This window comes from Penaeus vannamei, chromosome 43, assembly GCF_042767895.1.
Source record: "Penaeus vannamei isolate JL-2024 chromosome 43, ASM4276789v1, whole genome shotgun sequence".
Lineage (NCBI taxonomy): Eukaryota > Metazoa > Arthropoda > Malacostraca > Decapoda > Penaeidae > Penaeus > Penaeus vannamei.
Genome location: NC_091591.1, coordinates 23,225,293 through 23,232,792, shown reverse-complemented (window position 1 = coordinate 23,232,792; position 7,500 = coordinate 23,225,293).

Sequence of the window (7,500 nt, the reverse complement as noted above, 5' to 3'; positions counted from 1 at the left end):
TTATATAGAGAAGAAGAAAAAAATGTTTAAAGTGAATGTAAAATAAGATGCTAAGAATGTGAATCATAGAAGTGATATTGATGATGATGATGATGATGATGATGATGATGATGATGATGATGATGATGATGATGATGATGATGATGATGATGATGATGTAAAATGGTTTCTGATGTTGCATTTCAGCCACTCCTCATCTCATTCAAGATGAAGGACTTGACATCACCTGTCACTTATTATTTTTTCTTCTTTCTTTCTTTCTTTTCTTTTTGTTCTCTCTCTCTTTATCCAGTCCTTGTTTATTTTCCTCATAGTTTCCACTATTTGTTCTATAATTGTCTTCTCTTATAAATTCATAACGAAATTTTTCTCTTGATATATTTTGATTGGTATCTATTCATTTTTACATTTCAAAATTTTTATTTACGTTTAAGGTCTTTATGTCAATATTTACGCATATATTATATATGTCTTGAACGTTTCTCTTACTCATATTTAAACCTTCTGTATTTACTCATTTTATCTTTATGCCCTTGATTTCAATTTTTGAGCACATTTATAAACTGTATTTATCTAATAAGAGTATTGATTCAAATGTATGCATATGACGTCACCGAGGCAATATAAACATCATATTGAAAAAAAAAATAATAATTCAGTAAATGTGCCTTGCTTTAACGCAATCCTGTGTTGTGTTTTAGACTGAAGGATGAGGGCGATGGCCGGAGATGAGTTAAGTAGTTCTATTTTGACTTTCTTTTGCGGTTGAGTGTCACGTGAGCCAAAGAACATTTTTTACTGTATAGTTTGAATTATTATTTTTATGTTACTGAACTTGGGTTGGTTTCCCTTATCGCTTTTAATGATTTGATTTGTTTCTTAATTGGAAGTCTGAGTTATGGTTAATCTAGCCCTCCCCCCCCTCCTCTCTTTCTCTCTTTCTTTCCCTCTGCCTCTCCTTCTCTTTCTAATTTAAAAGTTTAGAATTTTCTTTTAAGACAGAGTATCAGATGGAGTTTATCACGCCTGAACAAGCTCTTACGACAGATCCGCTTACCTACCCACGCTGCCACTTAAGAGGTTAACCAGGTCCTTTAGGTCTGTATCCCTCGCTAGCACCAAGAGAGAGCAAATTCCGGATACACTTTGTCTTGATGACCTTGCCTAGGAGGGTTCGAAGGACATTGCACTACAATTATGATACTAATAGCAACAGAAGCAGCAATAAAGACGATATTTGACAATGAAGATAAGACAATAAATTTTTAAATCTACAATAAGAGGAAAAACAAAACTACACACACACACACACGCACGCACACACACACAAACACACACACACACACACACACACACACATACACATACACATACACACACGCAATATATATATATATATATATATATCCTTACTCTTTGAAGATACAATTCAGAAAGGTTGATTGAAAAGAACTCTGTTGTTGATTGACGGTTCGCTTCTCAATTGGAAAACAACATAAAGATATTAATACACTGACCAAGAACTTCAAGGGCAAAGAAAAACATGAAAGGATGGAAAATAAAATGTGACAAGGAAAACTGGATGGACTGGCGGAGTGCTCGGGTATACGTACACATATGTTGTACATACGAGGTGTGTCAGAAAAGTTCCAGGAGGATGTCATGGGACTGTCCACGGCGAGTTCTTGCCACAGCGCCAGACGATCAGCCAACATGTCTACAAAGAGATACACTGCAGCGTTTTGCTTCGTTCAGTGCGCGAGAAGGGGCGAGAGTTGTGGCAGGACAACTCGTGGCTGCTTCACCATGACAACACCCCTGCTAGCAATGCCCTGAGCATCCGACAGTTCCTGGCCGAGAAGAGCATCGCCGTGCTGTAGCAATCTCCCTACTCCCACGACTTGGCTCCATGTGATTTTGTCCTCTTCCCCAACCTCTAGGGGGTCATGAACGTGGACGACATCAAAAAGGTCTTGACCACGGAACTAAGGAGAATCCCGGAAGAATCCTTCCAGGAGAGCATGCAAACGTGGCAGAGAAGGATGAGATGGTGCATTGGACTCCAGGGGTTTACTTTGAAGGTGATTTTTGAGTTTGAAATAATTTTTTTGTGACATCAGTCCAGGAACTTTTCTTACACACCTCGTGTGTGCGTGCGTGTGTGTCTATGTATGTATATATATATGCATGAATACGTACATAAGTAAAATTAGTTAGATATATAGACAGAATAGGAGAGAAAGGCCACATACAAAGAGACCAAGAGAGAGAGAGAGAGAGAGAGAGAGAGAGAGAGAGAGAGAGAGAATATCCTGAACACATACACACATGCATACACTCAAGCCCAGCAACACCCAACCGCCAAATCACTTTCATTATCTCTCTCGATCCCCGTAAGCAGGTTATGCTTCGGAGACGATCGTGGCCGTCTTCCCTGGTGACAAGGTCCTCATCAGCCAATTTGCATCTGATCTCCCGGCGAGCGGATGCGCCCTTCGTCATCCAAGCATCCCTTGGTCGTCGGAGGCGCTGAAGGAGGTTATTTATAGCTCCCGCCCGAGGCACTGCTGAAGACCATCGACGGCGGCGGCGTTCTTGGGGAGAGCTGGGTCCGGGTGGGGGTGGGGGAGGGGCCATGGCGGCGAAGCACTTGCTTGTTTTTTTTTTCTCTTTTTGCCTCTATGTGTATATATCTATCTTTCTATAAACACTGTATGCATCTACCTATATCTGTCTGTCTGTCTATCTGTCTGTCTCTCCATATCTCTCTCGTACACCCTTTTTCTATCTCGCTATCACCTCTCTCTCTCTCTCTCTCTCTCTCTCTGTACACAAACACACAGACACTCTTTCTGTATCTGCCTCTCTCTCACCCCCTCATCCATATGCATTTGTACAGCACACACAAATGTACATAGGCAGCCACACGTGCAGGTGAATATTCATTTACCCGTTGTAGGAGGCTTAGCGTTCTGACCTAGATTTAAAACCTTATTAAAACTGTGTCCGTCACTGCACTTCTGAAAGTAAATCAGCTGAAAGTGATTAAAGTTTCACATCCTGAGACTTAATGAGCGATCATGATGTGAATCATTATTGCATCTTCAGATGTTTCATTATAATTAGTGCAAGAAAAAGTGATCTATATCGGTGGAAGACAGAGTCACATGAGAAGGATAACACAGTGCAACATCGAGCCAGCCTCTTCTGGTTGGCACGCACAGGCAGCTTTTAATTTGAAAAGAAAGATTAATAAATAAAATGAAAGTTTATATTCACTTCGGCATAAAGATTCTATTTCTATAATTACAGTTTTCATCAGACTTATTTACATATGCATTTAATAAAAAAAAAAGAAAAAAAGAAACAGAAGAGAGAGAGAGAGAGAGAGAGAGAGAGAGAGAGAGAGAGAGAGAGAGAGAGAGAGAGAGAGAGAGAGAGAGAGAGAGAGAGAGAAAGAGAGAGAGAGAGAGAGACAGAGATGGAGAGAATGAGAGAGAGAGAGAGAGAGAGAATGAGCACATAAACCTCTCCATAAATTTACATAAACACACTGACACAAACTGCCTGAGATAAACATATAAAAGCATCAGGTCTGATATCTGCACATCCCAAAATGGATCAATATCATGAATATATAACATCTGCGGAAGAGAAACTGAATGTACTACATACAAGGAAAAACATGCCTGTATTTGAGGTCCTTTCAAAAAGCACAATTCCATCATGTACAGTTGCCCACATTTCCAACTGGTACACCACGAGTCTTGAGATGACACCTCTTTATCTGGCAACATTTGTATAGTATGTAGTATTCCGTGAGTGAGATGATTGTGAATGAAATCTTTTTACAAATATCTTCAATAGGATAGAAATCCAATTGAGGAAATAATATTACAATGTTACAACTATTCAGAAGTTGTAACTATTCAAATTTCTAAAATAATAATAATAATAAAAAATAAAAAATTACAACTGCACTAAAGTAATGCTTGTCATCTACTGTATAATGAATGAAACAGTAAAAATGCCTTTTAAAGTATTTTAAGTCAGTAAGAATTTATAATATGTAGGTAATAGTTTGGCAACACTATTTTTATGTAAAAAAAAATAATCACAATGCTCTTCCAGTTCGGAGCTTGTTGTCGTGTGTTTTCATACAAATATGCATTTATTCACACACACAGATACTATATATATATATATATATATATATATATATATATATATATATATATATATATATATATATATAGAGAGAGAGAGAGAGAGAGAGAGAGAGAGAGAGAGAGAGAGAGAGAGAGAGAGAGAAAGAAAGAAATATATATATATATATATATATATATATATATATATATATATATATATATGTATATATATATATATATATATATATATATATATATATATATATATATATATACACACAGAGAGAGAGAGAGAGAGAGAGAGATTTATAGATATGTATACGTATATTAATATAAATATAAGTAAACGAATACATAAAATAGAATAAATTGGCATCTGTATGTGTATATATGTATATATATATATATATATATATATATATATATATATATATATATATATATATATATATATATATAATTTCGTTATAAGAGCGGAATATCATTTTTGATTTTACTATTCATCACGGGGCTTCCTCTGTACTTCAGGCTAGCACTGCGGGGCTTCCATTACTGAATTTGTTGCAATTGTTATAATTGAGAAATTTTCTAACAATTCAAAAAGCCATTTCTTAACTTTATTTGATCCAATTATCCAACTGAACAATCCCTTCAAGAATTATTTCCCGGAAGATTCGATTGCTCTTCGGTATGTGGAGCTTAAGCCCACTCGGGGTATGAGGCAACTTGAAAGCAAATTTTCAATATTGCAGTTATTGCATAAAAAGCCTGTTTGCTCTGTATTATTATAATATCCAGATGAATGTGGGACTCGATAGACAACGTAATCCTTAGATCACCGCGTGATTCATTTCTTTGCCGAGATAGGGATAATGTATATTAAAATTCTACTTTCCATGAAGATAATTGTTTGTATGTATTATCATATATTCTTTGATCATCACCGTCTACATACTTTACAACTTCCACAGTATTGGAGAGTAGTGGTGCGAAGACATGAGATTCGTGGCTTTCCAATGGTTGTTAACTGTAGCTGTATGCTCACTGGTCAGTCGACTATTGATCTGCCCTCTCATGGCCGCTTAAGGTGCTGTCACACTAGCACTCTTTCCGTCATTTTTTTTTTTTTTTTTTTTTACAATTTTCTGAAATTTTGTCCATTTTTGAGCGAATTATCGATTCTCCAGTCAGACGATAATGATCGTTTCCGTCTGAAAACCTTTCCGTCAACTTTTTCAGCCAAGCATAGTCAAACCAAGAGCTATATTCGAGAATGTTTGTATTTATGTTAAATGAAATTGTCAAAAAAATTACGGAAAAAGTACTAGTGTGACACGGCCTTTAGGGAATTAAATTATTATTTTGTTACTACGTCCTCAACCCTAGGAAGAAAAAAAAAAGTTATATATTTATATTTCTACATATATAATCTAGTGGAACAGCTTTACTATACCTATATTTCTTACTACTATACAATTGTTAGCATCCTTGAGGCAGTACAACCACGAGAGTAAACCTGGAAGATAGAGATCGGTTTCAATTACCGTATACATGCCGTTTTGTATTGCCTTAAAAAAAAAAAAAAAAAAAAAAAAAAAAAAATCTTCCTTTTATATGCTATTTACGGTGTAGTGTGTTTTTTGTGTCAAATTGCACTGCGTTCATTTAGATACACGATGTTTTATTTAATTTTTTTTTTCTTTGTATTGATTTATTTTATTTGTATATTTTTTTCATTCTTTTTATCAAAGTAAGGAAAACTAACGTCAGTTTCATTTATCTTTCAAAACATATAACTGGTTATTTTCTTCCAGAGTTATAATAAGTTCCTGTGCAAAGTATAAGAAATTCTAAAAAAAAATAAAGAAAGAAAAAAACAGTAAAATATTTTTAACAGGAATTTCGTTTCATTTTTTATTTGCTGATAGGGCTGCGACTTTAGCTTTCTGTTATATCTTTAATATTCCTACATGAATTTTTCATTTTGTTGCTGCTATAATTCGATAGTGAAAAATTAACAGTAATGATAATGGTAATAACAACTACAACAATAAAGATAACAATAGCAAAAGCAATTATGATAATGATATTATTAATAATAATGATAATAATAATAATGGTAATAATAATAATAATAATAATAATAATAATAATAATAATAATAATAATAACAATGATACTATTACTAATAATAATGATCATAACAGTAATAATTATATTAATGATAACAATAATGATAATGATAAACAACAACAACAACAACAACAACATAATAATAATAATGACAATGATAATGATAATAATAATAATAATAATAACAATGATAATAGTATTTATCAACAACAACAATTATTATTATCATAATAGTAACAACAACAATAAAATACTACTACTACTACTAATAATAATAATGATAACTAATAATGATGATAATGATAATACAACTATAATAATAATAATAGTAATAATAATAATAATAATAATGATAAAATAAAAACAACAATAACAATTATCACAGCAATAATAACAGAAAGAAAAGAAAAAGAGAAAGACGAGAGGCAGCCATCGAACGAGGTCTGGGAGTGTCAATAGCAGATGCTGTTGGAGGCTGAGTGAGGTACTTGTTTTAGTAAGGTTTGGAAAAAACAAACAAACTACTATACAGTGGAGAAGAAGTCATTATTTCTACAATTATTCAGCCATGACCTTGCTAAAAAACAATATAAGATTTCCTTAAAACAACTCACCATTTTCATATCGTCTTACGTTATGAAAGCTATAAGTTATATCGTTATAAGTTATGAAAGTGAAATCGTCAATATTTGTTTAGTGAATAAGTACAAACAAGTAGGACGAATATGACAGACGACAAAATTCAGCCAACATGACAAATATCTACGTCGGCGGTTTAGAACACTGGCATCGATCTCTCTGGCGTTCGTTTAAACATGCAGCGTCCGAAACCAGGGCGTCCACTTGTTCGAATTCTGTGGCTATGGCTGTGGCTTTGGCTTCACTTCATTGTCAGTTGATTTTCAGCCGCTAGAGGTAGTGGGGGACTGATTTATGTTTTAGGAAATCTGGGTTTATTTATTTTGATCAATATCCTCCTTACTGTCACTGTCTCTGCGGATCGCCGATGACAGATATCCGAGGTTCAGAGATTCGAATGACGAAGAAAGCTGCTTCGTAGGTCAGTCTTTTATCTTACAGCAAAAGGTCTGGTTTCTTTATATCCGGATTTTGGATGACAACGCACACACACACACACACACTCTCTCTCTCTCTCTCTCTCTCTCTCTCTCTCTCTCTCTCTCTCTCTCTATATATATATATATATATATATATATAT